The following is a 22393-nucleotide window of genomic DNA, read 5'->3' on the forward strand; positions in this document are numbered from 1 at the left end:
ATAAAACATGATTTGAATAGTACAACTACCTTAGGCTGTTGGCTGATACAACAGGTTGAACTGTATTTGATTTCCAAAATGTCTTTCACACAGAGTCATCTGTTTAGGTCTTTCCTTCCATAAAAAGTTATAATTTAGATGAAATTTGTCTTTAGTGTGTTCAGTCTTCCTTTTTAATTCATTTATATTCTAGTTAGATAAATATTTTTTTAAGATTGCTATTTTTTATTTATTTATTTGACAGACAGAAATCACAAATAGGCAGAGAGGCAGGCACATAGAGAGGGGGAGGCAGGCTTCCTGCCAAGCAGAGAGCCCAACACGGGGCTCAATCCCCAGACCCTGGGATCATGACCTGAGCCGAAGGAAGAAGCTTTAACCCACTGAGCCACCCAGGTGCCCCTAAGATTGCTATTTTATTCATTTCCTTTTTCTGCATAAAAACTTACTCTCTTGCAAGATTTGACAAAAATATTAAAAATAATATGTAAAAGTCTAACGAGACTTTGGTCCCAGTGGTTTGTTGAGGGCAGTCTGGAAGTTCAGAAACAATAAAGCAAAAGAATTTAGAAAGATCAAAGATCAAGACAGAACACATACATGTACGTATTATAAAAGACCATATATGGCAGTTATATAATTGACTCAACAATTGGTTCTCTCTTCCCTGTAATATTACACATCTTTACTCATTGACTTTGCTTTGCATGTAATGCTAAAACAAATTAAAAAAAAAAACAAGAAATAAACTAAGCATTAATTAAGAAAGCTTGGTTGAAGAATTTTTGATAAATATATAACATGGCATATCATGCAGCTAGTTTTAATGAAAACTAGATTTAATTAGATTTAATGAAAATCAGATTAGACATATTTCCATGAAGAGATGTCATTCACGTATTTTATGTGGAAGGAGAACACATCTTAGATGAAAGTGGATAATAGAGTTTACTTTATAGAAAAGAGTAAAAAATCATGATATATTTATATAGATAAATATTTCAAAGAACAGACACCATTGGACACTGATTACTTCAGAAATAGATTGGAGGAGGAAAGTTAAGGTTATTAATATTTTCTTTTCATAACTTTGCAGTTCACATTCTTAACACCGTTTCTTTCTATAATTAAAAATTCAGTAAAAAACAGGAATATACAAAAATAGTAACTTGAAAATTTTTATATTAAGATGACATTTGCTGACTGACATGAACAGGATCGGGGGAGCAAATATAAGCAGATACTGGCTATGACCAGTCACTTCTTCCCAGGTAGTTCCCAAGGAAAGCATTTGGGAAAATCTGGCAGTTCTCTCCCTGCCTATCAGAGAATTCTGTTCTGACCTAATTTCTCCCACCCAGTTCTCCAAGGGAAATCCTTGTTTGCCAAAACAGCTCTTTGTTCTGTCAGTTAAATTAGAAAAAAGAAAAAAGAAAAGGGTAGCATAGGATTAAAGGTGGTCAGTTAGGGTGAAGTATGTGGGTTTGCAGGAAAAATATTTGGTTTAAGAAGTGTTAAGGCCAGCTGTATGATGCATGGAACGAAGATAGAAAAGAGAGAGGACGTTATTAAAATCCTTGTGTTGATTAATAATATCAACCTCAAGCTGTTGGAGATATGCAAATAAAGATCCATGGTTAATTTGATTCTTTGGCTTTTAGACTTATTTTTTTTTTCCTTTAATACTGTGATAGTACTCTGAAAAGAGACTATGTGAGTCATGGCTCTAATGTTTGAAAATAACATTTTTCTTAGTTTTGTGTCTGGTCCAAAACCATAATGCATAATAACTTGTGTACAATGTTGTTTTAGTGAGTTTTGCATGATAAACCTGCCTAACGAACAGCCCAGCAATCCCAGTGATTTACAATGAGAGATGGTCTTGGTGTCTGGGAGGTTGCTGGGGTGGCTGTTCTTCATTCAGCAAGTCAGCTTCACATCTGCTCCACAGATCTTTCATTCTGAGACCCAGGCAAGATCTTCTGATGACAGATGGCAGAAGCACAAGAGCACAAGCCAACCCATGCAAGCTGGTTTCAAGCCTCTGATTAGAGACACACACGTTATACTCACTTACATGGCCCTGGTGAAAACAAATCATATAGATAAGCCTGAAGCTGGAGTGGCAGGGGAATACACACACCCCAAGAGCCAGGCACTGCAAAGGCAGATGGAAAGGTTAGGAAGGTATAATTCTATTATAGGCTGAGAGTGGAGAGCTGATAGCAGTAATCCAAGATGGGACTGGATCACATGGAGCATTCTTTTTTCTTAAGCTAGTTAGGCTTAAAAAGCTTCAGTCCTGGGGTGCCTGGGTGGCTCAGTGGGTTAAGCCTCTGCCTTCAGCTCAGGTCATAATCTCAGGGTCCTGGGATCAAGCCCCACATTGGGCTCTCTGCTCAGCAGGGAGCCTGCCTCCCCACTGCTCTCTCTCTGCCTGCTTCTCTGCCTACTTGTGATTTCTGTCTGTCAAATAAATAAATAAAATTAAAAAAAAAAAAGCTTCAGTCCTAACTCTGTGATAAAGATTGCTCCTTTTTACAAACTCTCCTTCCTCTACATCATCAAAACCTTTTTTTGGCTCTTAGCATGATGGTTTAAGGTGGCACAGGAGAAATGGAACAGAGAAACATTATTAGAAATCCTGAGAAATCTGGGTCTTCCTGGACCTTCTGCCATTTACTATTTCTATCCCATGGACAGAGAGAGTGAGAGAGGGAATTAGAGAGAGGACCTCATCCATGTAACATGTAGTACCACATTGTGATTCTACCCGCCCTTTGAATATGCTCCTGCTAATGTACTAGAAGATAATCCATAACAACTCTTTCTAGGGATAAATTGGAAGATAAAGGAAAGAGGCCCCAAACTTCTCTCTCTGCTTAAACAGTGCATTGGAGGACATCTGTCATTTTTTGGCATGCCCAGCACTTATTTTCACATCTTCTGGCAAAACCATTATTTCCCCATTTGTATTCTGTGTGTTTTGAGTGAGATTGAGTCAAACCCTGTGGCCATGTGACCCAGGCTTGAGCAATTAAGACATGGTATCCTTATGATTAATTCAGGGGCAAGAAGGTGATTCAGTCAGAGCCCTGGAGACTATATTCTAGGACTTTTGTTGGAACTATTGGAAAGAAAGCATCCTCTACCTGACCCACTGGGGTTGGTTTTAGGATGGTACATAAGGTGAGAAGTGTAGGCAGCCATCTTTCCATTGTGTGGAGGCGAGTTGGAATTTAACCAGACACAGCAATACAGAAAATGTGATGGCAAAAGCAGAGAGTCCTTGGATTGTTATTTTATTCTTTGTATCCAGACATGCCTGAAAGTACTCCAAGACTTTCAGGTTACATGAGTCAAGAAATTCATAGTTCTGGTCAATTGATTTTGTTGCTTTTTTTTTTTTTTTTTTTTTCCCTGTCATTTTGTTACCAAGTGATTTCCTAATTAGTTACTATTAGTATCTACATTTTATGTAGTTACAAGTAGCTTCTGGTAAAACATTTTAAAGCATATGCCTATAATTTAAAAAATGAAGGTGCACACAAATGGAGAAGAATTCCCTACAAAGCTGATTTTTTAAAACAATACAATTTTATCCTGATTCTAAATGAAAAGAAATGGGAATGACAGTAACAAACAAGATTTCACCAATGGATACTGTGATGTGACTATAGTAGTCTTGTATTTGAAATTTAGGAAGGATACTACTGCACTTCAAAACAGCTAAATATGCAGGTCCAAAAAACGGAGGTGCTTTTGAAACTGCCACATTCACTCCAAAGGCCATTCATCTCTTTCAGCATCCCAAAGATTAAGCACATATTCTGTTTTGCTATACAATAAAGTTACCAAGGTGGTGTACCACTGACATCACAGGACAGTTGCCTATAAATCTAGACTTCTGACAGTGGGCTCCAGCTGTACTTTCTTATAGGTCATCATCTTCATCTGGGAGAACATTTGTCTGAGCAACCTCTAGATCCTGCTCATACTGTGTTGCCAAAGCTGGGTCCAGGCAGCCTCTGGTAGGGCAATAGCTGTCACGACAACAGACTCCAAGTTAGGGTCTTCAAATAGTTTTCAAGCAAGAGAGAGGAAGGTCTTTTCAAAGTTGTAGTCGCTTTTGGCAGAAATATCCTAGTACTGAAGGTTTTTCTTTAGTGGAAGACAATAGATTTGGCCTTAACTTTCCTGTCCTTGCTGTCTACTTTGTTGCTACGCAGCACAATGGGGATGTTTTCACATACTCATACCAGATCTCTGTGTCAGTTATACACATTCTTGTAAGAAACCCTTGCTCTTACATCAAACCTTATAATGGCATGCTGGACTTGGATGTAGTACCATCTCTCAGCCTACCAATTTTCTCCTGACCAGCCATATCCCCTACATTGAACTTAGTAGGTCCTCTGTTGTAATGGACCTCAATACCCAAGAGCACCATACTTCTCAAATTAACCAGTCAGAATAACATTTCACAAATGTAGTTTTTCCAATACCACCGTCACCAGCCAGTACAAATTTGAACTGGACTTGGGTTCTCCTTGGGCAGCCATTGTGATGTTGCTTTCAGAAGCATCTCCTGCTCCTCTGAGCCAACACTGATTATTTCTTTGAGAGTTTTTTTCTGTAATTAACTCCCACCCTCCTCTTGCCACCCAGCGTAATTTGAGTTTTTGAAGTTTCTTACAACAATGGAAAGTTCATGAGGGCCACTAATTAGGTGCAAAAAATGATTCAAATACAAACCACTGTCCCAAGTTGTAAAATTATTTTCTTTATAGCTGTAGGACGCTGAATATTTATACTAATTTTTTGAGATAATATGTAAATGTGATTATATAGCAAATATTTTCTGTGATTGAAAGTTATTAAAGCATTTTCATTTTTCTCAAAGAGGGATTGACAATTTACCTATAGATTTAGACCCTCAGAGAGCCTGAGTTCTAGCCTAATCCTATGCTTTGCAACTTTGGAGAAAATCACCTAGCTTGTTGGCTAACAGCATCAACTACAAAATAAAAGGGCCAAATTAAAGCACCTCTAAAGATATTTCTATTTTTAAAATGCTGTAAGTTCTGCCATATTGCTTATATTAGTTTCACTTTAAATATTATGCTTTCCTAAATAAATAGAATATTACCTTCATATTTTTATGAATTCTTATATATCTATAGAACAAAATCTGTCCTTGATTTTACTTTTGCAGAAGTGACTGCATTCTTAGGCAGATAGAACTGAGTAAGGGAATCAACACATGACAAAGTGGTTTAATTTACGTAATCTCAACTTTGTCTCCTAAGCAGAACAGAGTGAAGATAATGCTGACCAACTCACTATGCATAATGCATTGTGTAACACTGTGGCTCATGCTGACACATTTATAACATTTATCTGAGAGAAAAAAAAAAACTTATGTAATGTGTCGATGCCTTGATAACTATATTCTAAAACATTTTAAGTGCTTAATTATAGTTTAAACACTGAAATCATGTTACAGAGAGGGGACTTACTCTGGGACCAATGCAAACTTGAATTATTATTGAATAAATTGGAGAGGTTTGAAACTGGATTACCAAGAGATTTCTTAAGAACTAATTTTTTGTACTGGATTAGTGAAAGTTCTTATGGTTTATTAATTTGTATCCCCTTTAGAAATCTTTTTATTTATCTTATTTCTTACATTTGCTTGAAAAAATCCTTATGAGTATTTGAGTTAAAAGAAGAATGAAAGGGCTTTTAACATTTTTCTTGTTGCCTAATTCAATAGAAATTGCAGATAAGGAAAATTCTATTAAAATAGTTTTAAGTGTATCTTTATTCCTGTACAAACTGAATGAGTATTAAAATTCACACATGCAGATACACACACATCATTAAAGGATTTAGATAAAAATAGATAAAATAGGAACAAAGTTTCCTTTAAAAACATTAAGTTTGATAATGTAAACATTACTAATTTATACTTACTTGTTTAACAAAGGAGTTGAAGCTACTTAAAATATGGGTACCATGAAAATGGTTAAAGTAAACAGTTGAGAAATTAGGTAAAGGAAAAATAAGGTTAGAATACAATAAAAGCAGGGATTCAAAGAACACAGGTAGAAATGTGTATCATAGGTCTTATGTATCAGAGGTGGGGCACACATTTAGCCCTATTTTACTTAAAGCAAGATAAAAGTACCAATTATGTTGTTAGCAAGACAAATTTAAACCTAGTGTTAATGAGAAGTGTTTCTGCAGCTGAAACTTGAAATCCATTTCTTTATGAAATCTTCTGGACAATGCATAAATTAAAAATATGCTTTGTGATATAATGGGCAATAAACTCAATTGAAGCCTTAAAATAATTATAATCATGCATTTTGGTTTTGTTTTTGCTTTTTTTGAGGGAGAGAGGGAGTGTGAGCAGAGGGAGGAAAGGCAGAGGGAGAGGGAGAGAGAGAATCTTAAGATTAATCTTAAGAATCACTGAGCTTGGAGCCCAACATGGGGCTTGATCCGTGATACTGAGATCCTGACCTGAGCCAAAATCGAGAGTCAGATGCTTAACTGACTGAGCTACTCAAGTGTCCCAATACATTAAGGCATCTAACTCTTTTTAAGATAGTGTTCTTTTGGATTGACTGATGACAAGACACTGTGGGGAAGTCCAGATGAGTGATTTTATGTTAAGCTGAATTACAGCAGCCTGTTTGTATTGATATCAAGCTATTAAACACTATATATCAATGTATTATGACTTGCTTTGGACAAAGAGTTGTATTTTTATAGATAATAAGTCAAACAGCATTCTGCTTCCTTAGTTGTAGTGCGTACAGTTTGATTTGTACCACTGGGTAAGCTGGATGCTATCTTGTATATAATTAATTTCATAAGACTCAAAACTTGCTAAACTTCTCTATTACGTCGTTGATTACAAAGAAGGAAACTCTTCTTTGACTGTAAATTAAATTATAAACACACACGCGCACACACACACAATCTAATAATAATATCTTTGAAAGATTTAGATAAAAATGGAGACATGAAGTTTCTTCTGCAGGATAAATTAACTGAAGTATACCATGAAATACAGTGTTTCTTGTAAGCTTCACAGAGGTAAGAAGCAGAAATGTCAGCAGACATGATGACATATGATAACTGATCTATGAATTTGTCTCATTGAAAATATAAGTGCTTAGAAGGAGTTGAAAAGAAGTGGGCTGACAATGTTTGCAGTCATTTGCAGGATTTTGGGATTTGGACTATTTTTGTTATTTTTTATTTACATTGTTTTTTTTCCCCTATTCTATAAATTTTTGAGTTTTCTATTATGAACATGTATTCTGCAATCAGGAAAGTTAATTATGTCTATTATTTCAAATTGATCATACTGAAAAATATTCACAACAACCAGATTTAGTGAGGTCACTATTAAATTTATGATTGTCTTCAGATCTTTTAGCTAGAATGATATAGAACTTAAATCAAATCTCTGGTTTTCTAAGTTGAAAGTAATGAAGTAAAAGAAGTAGTTCTATTACTCATTTAACGAGAGTTCAATGCAGTCCAAGCCATAATATTGGTTAATGGATCTATTTCTGATTCTCTTACACTGATGAGGAAGGAAGAATCCATAATGTTTGGTGAGGAATGTTAAATTCATGAGAAGTAGAACTTTTATTAGGCCCAGGAAAATAGGTTAGAATTTAAAATCATTCCCAACCTCTGCCTTACCTTTGGGAGCAGAAGCCCATTTATGATCTAAGTGTCAAGTCTCTATTTCTATGTTGGCACAGTCTGCATTTCACCTGAGATAACTTAATTAGGGACAATATTTAGTGACTTCATTAGTTCTGATGGTGGTGTTCCAAGATGGTGCTCAAACTCTGTTTCTGTTGTATTATCACAATAGGGATGAGACATGATAAATAAGTGTCATTAACTAAATATGGTACTGCCATATAATTCTTTCATATGTTTATATTGATCATTACATATGAAATTTTCATTTTAATTTTGTGTGATTAGAACCTAGTTAAGTTAAACAGTCCATGTTATGGTAAATTTTTTTTAAACTATTTATTTTTATTTTAAATAATTTAATTAATTATTTAATTTAATCATATAAATAATAATTTACTCATTAATAATTAATAAAATAATTTACTTTTAATTTAATTTAATTTTAATTTTAAATGTATTATTTTATTTTATTATTTTAAAATATTTATTTTTCTGAGTCTACCTAATTACCATCTCTGAAATTTATTATTTTTTTAATATTTTATTTATTTATTAGAGAGAGAGTACAAGCAGGGGGAGCGGCAGACAGAGGGAGAGGGAGAAACATACTCCAGGGACTTGATCCCAGGATCATGACCTGAGCTGAAGGCAGATGCTTTAACCAGCTTAGTTACCCAGGTGCCCCTGTTTGTTTGTTTGTTTGTTTTTTCTTTTCTCTTTAAGATTTGTTTATTTTATTTTGGAAGAGAGGGAGAGAGAAAAGGAAAGAGAGCAGGGAGAGAGGCAGAGGGAAAGAATCTCTAGCAGACTCCCTGCTGAGTGCACAGTCCAATGCAGGTCTCTATCCCATGACCCTGAGATCATGATCTGAGCTGAAATCAAGAGCCACTTAACCAACTGAACCACCCAGGCACACTGAAATCTATTACTTTAAAGCCATGAAACAGCCAGGTGTGTTTTCTTCAGATAGCTCATGCTCTAAGTGGCCAGTCTGTTTGTTTATAATTGTTGCTATTTCACAGGGGAGAAGTCACTGTGCCAAAAATGCAACATAAAACCCATCAGTGATTTTAATCAGAAATTTAGATTGTCCAGGGTTAAGCATCCAACTCTTGATTTCAGCTCAGGTCAGGATCTCAGGGTCCTAAGACTGAAACCTGCATGTGGCTCTGCACTCAGTAGGGAGTCCGCACGGGAATTTTGTCTCTCTCTGTCCCTCACTACCCCCTAAAATAAATAAATAATCTTCAAAACAAAATAAAGAAATGTAGATTTTCTAGAAGTCATTAGGAAGAGAACTTTGGGGTTTACTTGAAGTGCTCCATTTGAATAGGCAGTGAGAATCAGGAGGCTTCTTATCATACTAGGTTTCTCTTAGCCAGAGATTCTGTTTAGATCTTTAATGACATTTATTAGAACCCTGGTGCCTCTAACTTAGGCTATGAGAGGTTTTTTTTGTTTGTTTGTTTTTGTTTTTGGAAAATAATGTGAACCAGAAGAAAAGAAAAAGTAGAAATACTCTCCATATTTGTAATTAAAATTTCCATGCTATAGATAAGGCATATTTCATAATTATATAGCTGCATTTCATACCACCTACTGGCTAATTATATAGAGTTTATTAATTCTTAGATCTTAGATTTGATGTTTGAGATTTGATGCAGAATTGATGAAAAAAAATGGTTTGGCAAATCTCTATTTTATGTAGTGTGATACAGCAAAGGGAAAGATCTTCATACTGTCAAGTATGTTTTTCAAAACCTTGCTTCAGTACAAATGCTACCAGATGGACCTCACTTCTGCCTGTGCTTAATTCATTGACAATGTAAGCTTGGGAGATTTACATATACCTTAGGCAGCGTATTTAATAAACAAGTATGAGATGAGGATGCAAATGAATTCTATCTGGAAATCATGGGGCAAACTAAGCTCTCTGGACATCTTTTTATATAAAAGCAATGGATGTGAAAAACAAGAAATCCCTAATGCTCATCAAGATTCACATTATGGAGACCATTTTTGACGTATGTTAATTGCCCTATCTTTTTCTATCTCCATACTTAATGATTTATGGAAAAGTTTTATTTTTAGTGATTGTTTTTAATATCTAAGAGATTTGTAAAATTTTTTTACATTGAACTGATTGCAGTCAACTCTGAATTATACTACTACCACTTCTCTTGTCTTTATGCTCTCTATCTCTTTAAACATTTTGTTTTCTTCAGGATCACAGATAAGTAGCAAATTGAGATGCATTGAATTTTTAGTGTCCAGGTTACACCTATATAGGGAATTATAATAAAACAAAGAAGAGACTTTGTTCTCTTTTCAAAAACTCATTATCTGTTGGGAACGATGGGACAAAAACAATTAGGAAACATAAACCATTCATGAGGATAATGGACAGAAACTTATATGAAACTCAGGAGGCTAGATTCTCAAATTTCCCACTAATTAGAGACGCATAATGAAACAAGTCAATAAACTTTCTGATTCTTAGTTTCCTCCTCTGAAAGATAACAAAAATATTATTTTAGTGGTTCCTTTCATCTCTATAAATTTTATGATTTTATTGTAATTACTATCTGTTCATGTTTTCTGATTCGAAGTATACTTGTGAATATCTAGAGTTTTATGATAAGGTTCTTAAAATTATAGAAAGAAGAAACACTTAAAATCTTAAATATTTTAAATTATTTTTCTCAATAATATTCTAAAAACACAATACATATTCATTTCAAAAACTTGGATTCATTCAAAGGGCAGCAAAACCCAGTGAAGCATTGCTAGACTCTGGGTGTAACTATGTGATAAATAAATATGGTTTTAGACTGTAGCATTTTCCTTCTTTAGTTCATCTAAAGTATTTTAGTCAAAAATTTATCCTGATGCTTGAGACAATGAGAAAATTCTGTGAATTTTAAAATTCAATGACTACATTCTAGGATGCAATACCAAAAATGATGTAAAAATAAACAACTGTGAGCCGACACCTTAAATAAATACAATAATTCCATCAGGGAAAAGCAGTAGAGGACATCACTAACCTTTTACATACACTTATAAGCCAGACAAATAAAATACTAGAGAACAAAGGTAAGGTAATAGAATTAGCAACCGTGTTCTTAGAAAAAAGTGAACTTCTTTACCCTGGGCCAGGGACTATTTTCCTCATACTTTTAAAGAAATTATATAGTTATAAACTGTATTATGGTATATAGTCACCAAAAGAAGTCCTTGAAGAAACTCCAACTCAAAGAACTATAGACCCTAAGAGAATTTTAAAGTTGTTAATGAGCCAAGATAGCAGAATTTCTTGATCAATTTCCAATGTATTAGTTTCAGACCACATTTACCAAAAATATTTATCTTGCTCAGACCAAAGAATACTTCTAAGTAGCTATTATTATTAATCATGAGCAAACACTGTGGAATAAGAAAATGCTTACAAAGAAAATGATAACATTACCTTTGCTCATATGCCATTGGTTCCAGACAGTTGTCATGGGAACTATGTTAAGGGGTAATGTTGGCTTTATTGCATTATGGAGAAATTTTTCAAAGGAGACTATTCCCTTCCTGTGTAGGACAAGGACAAGGTTCCATGGAGATGGTTGTCAATAAATCTGAATGTTCTCAGAATTGTGTATTACCTCCTGGGTGTGGGAAGTCAATGGAGGAACATCTGTTTTCCTCTCCTTTACCCAGTAATTTTTAATACCTGAAAGAGAAGCCTACATGGAGTAAGGGAACTAAATGCTCTTTGCCCCAAGTAAGTGAGGAGGACCTCTGGGAAAGAAAAGAGAATTTGAGAGAAACCTGATTAGGAGTCATATCAGTGATTTCTAGAGTTAAAAACAGTATTCTTAATGTCCCCATCTATTATTTTAAGCATATCTAATTTCACATGCCTTTATTAATATTTGTTATTTCGCATTCTCTCATGTTTTCATTCTTGATGGTACCTGCTGAAGTTTAGCTATCATATAGGTATTCTACATCCCCTCCAAAAAAGAGAGCTATTTGATTTTCAGAGGAATCGGAAGATTTAATTGTCTTAGGCACATGCACCCAAATGTTACCAGATCTGATTCTACTGCCATTCCTATCAGGGCCCTGGATTTAGCACTGGAAAGCGGCTGGGCTGTATATTCACAGCCTCTTCAGTCAGTTTCTGTTGTAGCACTACTACCATGAAATAAAATTCTGTGTCTGTTTTCAGCAAAGCTACCCTGTTATTGCAGAAGGCAAGAGTTCTTTAGTTATTACCATTAAGGTTTTCTGGCTTTCAACACCATGCCCTGAATTTGTAATTGGGTCACCTGTCTGTTATTCTCTTCTACAAGGCTTCTGAAGCCACTCCCCCAACTCCGCATTCTTTGTAATTACTTCTCCACCCATATATTTTAAGTCAGTGCATCTCTATCCTCCCTATACTTCACCCAACCCACTAGCAGTGTAACTCTTGTTAATTGGGTTGTTAGATTTCATGAGAGGTTATCATCACCTTAGTTCTGTTAACAACTGTCTCATTTTGGGTTCCACTAAGATCAGATCCCAAGACAAGGAGTCAGTACTGAGAAGTTTATTTGGGAAGTGATCCCAGGGAGTCCAAGCAGTGTATGAGCTAACTCACACAGGGAAAGAGGTAAATTCAATAAAGAATGTACTAAGAAATAGCTTACCATAGTGAGCAACAGGAGCTGAGTCCTGCTGGTAATCCCATGAGGAACCTCAGGATCATCCCACAGGGGAATGAAAAGTTGGGCATATTTATCCACAAAATCCAGTCCCACATTTTTGAAGGTCATCCCTGGAAACATGAAATCCTCTGCTGTTTGGGGCTTCCCTGGATACAGTCTGAACAAGCTCCAGTGGTACTAGAGAAAAACTTCAGGGACAGAGGAGAAAGATCCAAGCACTTGATAAGGGAAAGAAGTAATCAGGTGTAAGAACTGTCCCCTTTAGCTTCAGGAAAACTTAGAGGTGGTCCAAAATGAGAGGAAGCGGGAACATCAACAGCATCAGCCATAATGTGTCATTTATTTTTAATATACTTCTAGTATATAGTACATACCTGATTTTTATTTACACTTTTAAAATAAGTGAATTATGTCCATACATATTTACTGTTTTCCCTTCTTACCCTTTATTGAATTTACTTTTCATTTCCCGCATGGGTTGGAAGGTATGCATTATTTCTCTCTAAGTGTTCTTAAGTTATATACCTTGCATCTAGTTTTTTGTTGCTTGTCCTTAAATAGATAGCATACTTAATTAACATTTTTCCCAAACAACTTAGAATTAACCAATGTTTATAATCATCCACTTCTGCAAATATGAGAAAACAGCTTTGCATGTTTTGATCCCATATTTGTTATCACTTGAAAGTTTATTTATGGGCTGATATTAAAAATTGATGATCAAAACTTGTTCTTATATTTTATTAACTTATTTGATTACATGGGAATTTTACAATGTCTCTTAAATTCATTTTTTATTTGACAGGTTATATCCAATAGTGGTTTTTCAGAAGAGATCTTTGAAAAAAATTTTGAATAACTAAATGTTTTAATTTGCTCTATCCCTTGAATGCCATTTTGGGTAAATATAAAATTCTGGGCTGAAACACATTTTTCTTCATGCATGTGCATATGTGTGCATATATTTGTAGATATTTGTGTATTAGCTCTTGGAATGAACTGTCAGTCTGAGCCCTTTTGTCTGTCTTCAATTGTAGGAAATTTTTTTGATGATTTTTTTTTTTTTTTTTTATTAACTTGCATTCATTCTCCCTATTTTCTCCTTCGGACTTTCTTTTGGATATATTTAGAAACTTTCAGGTATGTCCTCCTTCATAGTTCTTTTTTTAAGGTTATTTATTTATTTATTTGACAGAGAGACACACCAAGAGGGGGAACAGAAGCATGGGGAGTGGGAGAGGGAAAAGCAGGCTTCCCACTGAGCAGGCAGCCAGATGCGGGGCTCAATCCAGGACTCCAGGATCATGACCTGAGCGGAATGCAGCCACTTAATGACTGAGGCACTCAGGCACCCCTGTCCTTCATAATTCTTAATGTTCCTTTGTACCTTCTATCTCTTCTGTGTTTTTCATTCTCAGAGAATTCTCTGGCTTTGTTCTTCTCTATGGATTTGGTTCTGCTGCTGTTTATTCTATCACTAGAGGGTTGTCTTTTCTTTTTTAATTTCAGTGATTATTTTCTTAATATTATGAATTCTAGTTGATTCACATTTTTAAATTCATTTTTCCACATAATTGTATTAATCTAGCTTTTTGTTTCTATCTTCTATGTTAAATATTTGCCCCACAAGTACTAGTTCTGCTTCTTGAATTGTTTCCCCCCAGTAGTCCTGAATTTCTGTAAATATTTTCTGATTTTTGATTTGGGGCTCTACTTGTATTTAACATTTCTTATTATATTTTTCACCCTTTATCTTTGTCACTGTTGTTTGTGGAGATAAATGAAGTGCACTTTTAGTGCCATTGCCTTTTTTTTTCTTCAGATTTTATTTATTTATTAGAGAGAGAGTGAGCACATGCATGAACAGGGGGAAGGTCAAAGGGAGAGGACAGGCAGACTCCCTGCTGAGCTGGGAGCCCGATGATGATGATGATGATGATGATGATGATGATGATGATGATGTGGGGCTCAATCCCAGGACACTGAGGTCATGACCTGAGCCAAAGGCAGTCGCTTAACCAACTGAGCCTTCCAGGCACCCCATTGCTCCCTTTCTTAAATCAGAATGAAAGGTATGCAGAAATTTGTGTAACCTTGCCTGTGTTATTCCCCTCCTACCTCCCCAACTGTTGTCTTAGGGCATACAATTAGCTTACTTGACAAAGCCTGAGAAGAGAGGGATGAGATAAAATACAACCATCTGTATACTTTTACTGTTGTATCTTGACAGTCCCCTGGAGGCTACTTCTGGTTACTTTCCTATCCCTGGCATGTACCGTCTCTCAGGAACACAACATTGTGGTATAGATAATACCTTATATATGTGTCCCCACATGTTGGTACCCCTAGGGAGTTTTATCCAATCATATTTTCTTTTTTTCTTTAATCCCTCTTTTTTCTGGGCAGATTTAGCAAATATACTATAAAGATTAAATTGTTAAATATACTAAATATTAAATGCTAAAAGCAATTCTTTTGTGTAGGTATGTCCTAAATAATCCAAGGAACTTGCTTATACTAAAGACATTTTTTGTTTATCTGCCTGGGCATCCTTCTCTTATCTGGCAACTCTGTACATATTTTTTGTTTAACTGAACATGATTTTTCTCACTTTCAGCATATTTATGCATCTAGTCAGCTTTACTTTTTTTCCTGTCATTTCTAGGCATTTGAAATATGTTTGTGGCAGAGTGTGTATGTGTGTGTGTGAGAGAGAGAGAGAGAGAGAGAGAGAGGGAGAGATTACTCAAAGTTTTGAAATTGTACCTTCATTTTTAATGTTTAGGTATTAACTTTACATGAAATTAATTTGTATGCTATGAGACAAGGATTTATGTTAATTTTGTTTCCAAAGGGATAGCTAATTTTTCTTTTTTAAATCATTTTTTAAATTAAGCTTTTTATTTCACTTCCTGTGTAGTTAATATACAATATGTTATCTTAGTTTCAAGCGTACAATGTAGTGATTCAACAGTTCTGTACCATACTCAGTGCTCATCATGGTAAGTGTATTCTTAATCCCCTTCACATATTTCACCCATTTCCCCACCTACCTCTCTCTGCTAATCATCAATTTCTTTTCTACAGTTCGGAGTCTTTTATTTGGTTTCTTTCTTTTCCCTTTGTTTATTTTATTTTTAAAATTCCATGTATGAGTGAAATCCTATGATATTTATCTTTCTCTGACTGACCTACTTCACTTAGCATTATACTCTCTATACCCATCCATGTTGTTGCAAGTGGCAAGATTTCATTCTTTTTATGGCTGAATAATATTCCATTGTGTGTGTGTGTGTGTGTGTGTTTACACACACATATCCACCACTTCTTAAAACTTCTTCTTTATCCATTTATCTATCGATGGATACCTAGGCTGCTTCCTTAATTTGGCTATTATAAGTAATGCTGCAATAAAAATAGGGGTGTATACATCTTTTTGAATTTGTGTTTTTACTTTCTTTGGCTTAGTACCCAGTAGTGGAATTACTGGATCAAATCATAATTCTATTTTTAATTTTTTGAGAAACCGCTATATTATTTTCCACCAGTTTGCATTCCCAAAAATGGTGCACAAGGGTTCCTTTTTCTCCACATTATCACCCACACTGGCTTCTTGTGTTTTTGATTTTAGCCATTCTGACAGGTATGAGATGATATCTCATTGTGGCTTTGATTTGCATTTCTCTGATGATGAATGATATTGAACATCTTTTCATTTGTCTGTTGACCATCTGCATATCTTTTTTGGATAAATGTCTGTTCATGTCTTGTCCCCATTTTTAACTGGATGATGATGATGATGATGATAATTATCATTACTATTTTTTCTTTTTTGCTGTTGAGTTGTGTAAGTTCTTGATAATACTGTGGATACTAACCCCTTATCTGATATGTCATTTGCAAATATCTTCTCCTATATGGTAGTTTGTCCTATACTTTTGTCGATTGTTTCCTTTGGTGTGCAGAAGCTTTTTATTCTGATGTAGTCCCAATAGTTTATTTTTGCTTTTGTTTCCCTTGCCTTAGGAGACACATCTAGAAAAATGTTGCTAAAGTCAATGTTAGAGAAATTACTACTTATGCTCTCTTCTAGGATTTACATGGTTTCAAGTCTTACATTTAGGTCTTTAATTCATATTAAGTTTGTTATTGTGTGTGTTATTAGAAAATGGTCCAGTTTCATTATTTTGAACATTGCTGTCCAGTTTTCCCAACACAGTTTGTTGAAGAGACTGTCTTTTTTCCATTGGGTGGTCTTTCCAGCTTCACTGGAGATTAATTGGCCATATGCTTGTGGGTTCATTTCTGTGTTTTTTATTCTGTTCTATTAATCTGTGTGTCTATTTTTGTGCCAGTGCCATGCAGTTTTGATGACTACAGCTTTGCAATATAACTTGAAGTCCAGAATTGTGATGCTTCCCTCTTTGCTTTTATTTTTCAAGATTGCTTTGGCTATTTGGAGTCTTTTGTGGTTCCATACAGATTTGAGGATTATTTGTTCCAGTTCTGTGAGAAATGCTTTTGGCATTTTGGTAGAGATTGCTTTCAATCTGTAGATTGCTTTGGGTAGTATGGACATTTTAACAATATTGGGCCTTCCAATCCATAAGCATGAAATATGTTTACATTTGTTTGTGTTCTCAATTTCTTTCATCAGCATTTTATAATTTTCAGAGTACAGGTCTTTCACATCTCCCTGGTTAAGTTTATTTCTAGATATTTCATTACTCTTTGTGTGATAGTAAGTGGGATTGTTTTCTTAAGTTCTCTTTCTGCTTCATTATTAGTTCATAGATAAACAATGGATTTCTATATATTGATTTTTGTATCTTGCAAACTTACTGAATTCATTTATCAGTTCTGGAGCTTTTTGGTAGAGTCTTTTGGGATTTCTATACATAGTATCATGTCATGTGCAAATAGTGAAAGCTTTACTTCTTCCTTACAATTTGGATGCCTTTTATTTCCTTTTGTTTTCTGATACCTGTGGCTAGGACCTCTATTGTTTCCTTATGTCTACTGATTTTGGGTTTTGTCTGTTCTTCTTTTTCTAGCTTTTTTAGGTGTAAGTTTTAATTGTTTATTTAAGATTTTTTCCGCTTCTTGAAGTAGGCCTTTATTGCTGTAAACTTCCTTCTTAGAATAGCTTTGGTGGCCTCCCAGAGATTTTAGAGCATTATTTTATTCATTATCATTTATCTCCTTGTATTTTTTTTTAAGATTTTTAAAAATTATTTGACAGATAGAGATCACAAGTAGGCAGAGAGGCAGGGAGAGAGAGAGAAGGGGAAGCAGGCTCCCCGCCAAGCAGAGAACCCAATGCGGGGCTCAACACCATGACCCTGGGATCACGACCTGAGCTAAAGGCAGAGGCTTTAACCCATTGAGCCACCCAGGTGCCCCATTTTTTTTAATTTCCTCTTTGATTTCTTGGTTGACCAATTGACTGTTTAGTAGCATATTTAACCTCCATGTATTTGCGTTCTTTCCAGACTTTTTCTTGACATTTGTTTCTAGTTTGATAATGCTGTGGTCAGAAAAGAGTATGACTCTTCAATCTTTTTGAATTTTTTGAGAATTACTTTGTGGCCTAATATGGTATCTATTCTGGAGAATATTTGATATGCACTCAAAATGAACATGTAGTCTTCTGTTTTAAGATGGCATGTTCTGAATATATATGTGAGATCCAACTGGTCTAATGTATCATTCAAAGCCAGTATTTCATTGTTGATTTTGTTTGGATCATCTATCCATTGATGTAATCGGGGTGTTAAAGTCTTCTATGATGATTGTATTACTATTAATTACTTTCTTTATGTTTGTTATTAGCTGCTTTATATATTTGGGTACTCATATGTTGAGTAGCATACATATTTGTAATTGTTTTATCTTCTTGTTGACTTTTTCCTTGTATGATTATATAATGTCCTTCCTTGTCTCTCGTTACAGTCTTTGGTTTAAAGTCTGTTTTGTCGGGACGCCTGGGTGGCTCAGTTGGTTAAGCAGCTGCCTTCGGCTCAGGTCATGATCCCAGCGTCCTGGGATCGAGTCCCACATCGGGCTCCTTGCTCGGCAGGGAGCCTGCTTCTCCCTCTGCCTCTGCCTGCCATTCTGTCTGCCTGTGCTCGCTCTCTCTCCCTCTCTCTCTCTCTGATAAATAAAAAAAAATCTTAAAAAAAAAAAAAAATAAAGTCTGTTTTGTCTGATGTAAATATTGCTACCACAGCTTTCTTTTCACTTTCATTTGCATGATAAATGCTTTTCCATCCCTTCATTTTCTTTCTTTTTTTTTTTTTTTTAAAGATTTTATTTATTTGCCAGAGAGAGAGAGAGAGAGAGAGAAAGAGCAAGAGCAAGTGAGTACACACAAGCAGGCAGAGAGGCAGGCAGAGGCAGTGAGAGAAGCAGGTTCCCTGCCGAGCAAGGAGCCCGATGTGGGACTCGATCCCATGACCCTGGGATCATGACCTGAGCCGAAGGCAGTGGCTTAACCCACTGAGCCACCCAGGCATCCCAGCCATCCCTTCATTTTCTATCTGCATGTGTCTGCTTTAGGTCTGAAATGAATGAGTCTCTTGTAGGAAGCATATAGATGGAGCTTACTTTCCTATCCATTCTGTTACCCTACATCTTTTGATTGAAACATTTATTCCACTTACATTCAAAGTAATTATTGGTAGCTATGTCCTTATTTTCGTTTTCTTACTTGTTTTATGGTTGTTTTTGTACTTCTCTGTTTCTTTCTTCTCTTGCTTTCTTATGTCATGGTTTGCTGACTTTCTGTAGTGATATACTTGGATTCCTTTCTCTTTATTTTTTACATAACAATTACCAATTTTTGATTTGTAGTTGCCATTTGGTTTATATATAACATAGTATGCATGTAGCAGTCTATGTGAAGTTGTTGGTTGCTTAAGTTTGAACCCATTCTCTACTCCTCTCCCCACCACGTTTTAGGTATATGGTGTCATAGTATACAGTCTTTATTTTGTGAATCCCTTGATTGATATTTATTGATATACTTAATTGTATCGCTTTTGTTCTTCCTACTTATTCTTGCTTATGTTCTTTTCTTTCTGCTCAAAAAGTCCCCTTTAACATTTCTTGTAGGGCTGATTTAGTGGTCATGAATTCCTTGAACTCCCTTTTGTTTGGGAAACTTTTTATCTCTCCTTCTATTCAGAATGATAGCCTTGCCAAATAAAGCATTCTTGGCTGGAAGTTTTTTTCCCCAGGACTTGAATATATCATGCCAGTCCCTTCTGGCCTGCAAAAGGCCAGTTTCTGCTTAAAATTAGCTGAAAGCCATATGGGGTTTCCTTGTCTGTAGCTATTTTCTCTTCTCTTACTGCTTTTAAAATTCTCTTTGTCACTAATTTTTGCAATTTTAATTACTATGTGTCTTGGTGTGGATCTCCTTGGGTTTCTTTTGTTAGGGGCTCTCTGTGCCTTTTGGATCTGGATATCTGTTTCCTTCCCCATATTCAGGAAGTTTTCTGCTATTATTTCCTCAAATAAATTTCCTGCCCCCTTTTCTCTCTTCTCCTTCTGGTGTCCTTATAATGCAAGTGTTATTATGCTTGATGGTATCACTGAGTTCCCTAAGTCTATCCTCATTTTGTATTACATTTTTTTTTACTTTTACCTGTTTAGTTTGATTGCTTTCCATTATGCTATGCTCCAGGTTGCTGATCTGTTCTGCTTTCTCTAGCATACTTTTATTCCATCTAGTGTATTTTTAATTTCAGTAATTGAGTTTTTCATCTCTGATTTATCCTTTTTTTATGTTTTCTTTCTCTTTGTTGAGAGTCTCACTGAGGTCTTCCAATCTTTTCTCAAGCCCAGAGAGTATCTTTATGACCATTTCTTTAAATTCTGTATCAGCTGTATTACTTAGTTTTGTTCCATTTAGCTCTCTTGCTATGATTTTGTCCTGTTCTTTCATTTGGGACATATTCCTCTGTTTCCTCACTTTGTCAAACTCTCTGTGTCTGTTTGTGCTAGGAAAGTCAGTTATGTATACTGCTTTTAAAAATAGTAGCATTATGAAGAAGTCCTTAGTGACCTGTACAAAACCTGTCTTCTCCAGAACTTGGTACTTCAGGGGTGTCTCCTATGTGCGTTGCGTTTGTCCTACTGTTGTAGCTGAGTTGCGTTTGTCTTCAGTCCAGTAGTCTGCAATGGCTTTCTTTGCCTCTTGTGGGGGCAGTATTTGGTCCATGTGTTGTTAGTGGGCTAGGCTGGGACTGCCTTGGCCTTGAGGTGGATCAGAGCAGGCATTTGCCAAAGATGCAGTAACACTAAACTGCAGCACAATTTCCCTGTGTTGTCCCCTGAGAAGCTTTCATTGGTTAGCAGGAACTGCAGTCATACTTGATGTCTGCCCCAGCCTACTGAGACGGCCCCAGCCCAGTGAGACTGGTATGTGTGGTTATCTTTCCCCTGCTCAGGGAAGGAGTCACGTTGGAGTGGTGCTGGCCCTTGTCAGGGCTGCTTGCACACTGTTGGGTTTGTGGCACATCTCTGGATGAGCTGACCAAATGCATTACTGGAGGGGGCCTGCCTGTAGGAGAACTCCAGGGCAGAGGGGGCTGGGCTTGTAGCAAGTTAGTTGGAGAATGTTGGAGCTGAGCTGGTTCCTGCATGTATCTGTGTCTATTCTGGGGGCTGAGGGAGGAAAATGGCAACTTCCAGCTCCTTCATTTCTGGAGAAGTCTCCTAAAGATCCTTGTCCCTCTAGCACATGTTGTGAGCTTTATAAATAAATCTTCCTATATACTCCAGGAATTTTCAAATTGCTAATTCTATGCTGCATCTCATTGGGGCTGTATATTGTGCTGTCTCTTTAAGGGTAGGGACTCAGTTTTTTATCCCCCTCCTGGCTGTCCCAGAGCTAAGCCCACTGATTTTTAAAGTTCCAGATGTGGGGGAGGAGTCAAGATGGTGGAGAAGTAGCAGGCTGAGACTACTTCAGGTAGCAGGAGATCAGCTAGATAGCTTATCTAAAGATTGCAAACACCTACAAATCTAACGGGAGATCAAAGAGAAGAAGAACAGCAACTCTAGAAACAGAAAATCAACCACTTTCTGAAAGGTAGGATTGGCGGAGAAGTGAATCCAAAGCGATGGGAAGATAGACTACGGGGGAAGGGGCCAGCTCCCGGCAAGTGGCGGAGGAACGGAGCACAAAATCAGGACTTTTAAAAGTCTGTTCCGCTGAGGGACATCGCTCCAGAGGCTTAACCGGGGTGAAGCCCACGCAGGGTCAGCGTGGCCTCAGCTCCCACAGGGTCACAGAAGGATCGGGGGTGTCTGAGTGTCTCAGAGCTTACAGGTATTAGAACGGAGAAGCCGGCTACAGAGACGGAGCTGAGGAGTGAGCTCTAAGCTCGGGGTTACCTTGAACCGGTCACAGGCTTGGTCATCTCGGAGCGCGGCTGGAGGCAGGGTGACGGGAGTAATTGGGTGCTGTTCTCTGAGGGCGCACTGAGGAGTGGGGCCCCGGGCTCTCGGCTCCTCCGGGCCGGAGACTGGGAGGCCGCCATCTTCATTCCCGCCCTCAGGAACTCTACGGAAAGCACTCAGGGAACAAAAGCTCCCGAAAGCAAACCCGATCCGATTACTCAGACTGGTCCTGGGTAAGGGGGGTGCAACTCCGCCTGGCGCAAAGACACTTGAGAATCACTACAACAGGCCCCTCCCCCAGAAGATCAACAAGAAACCCAGACAGGACAAAGCTCACCTACCAAGGAGTGCAGTTTCAATAACAAGGAGAGCAGCGGAATTCCAGAGGAGGAGAAAGAAAAACACAGAACTCATGGCTTTCTCCCCATGATTCTTTAGCCTTGCAGTTAATTTAATTTTTTTTCTTTTTCAATTTATTTTTCTTCTTCTGCTAAATTTTTTTAACTTTTACCCTTTTCTTTTTTAATGGAATTCTACCAAACATTTAA

At 36.6% G+C, this 22393-nt stretch overlaps 1 pseudogene; it reads right to left on the minus strand.

Moving 5' to 3' along the window:
• Positions 1–3934: 3934 nt before the first annotated feature.
• On the minus strand, positions 3935–4562 carry LOC111145639 (annotated as a pseudogene).
• Between the last annotated feature and the right edge of the window lie 17831 nt (positions 4563–22393).

Source organism: Enhydra lutris, unplaced genomic scaffold, assembly GCF_002288905.1.
Source record: "Enhydra lutris kenyoni isolate GAN:26980312 unplaced genomic scaffold, ASM228890v2 scaffoldscaffold1, whole genome shotgun sequence".
Classification (NCBI taxonomy): domain Eukaryota; kingdom Metazoa; phylum Chordata; class Mammalia; order Carnivora; family Mustelidae; genus Enhydra; species Enhydra lutris.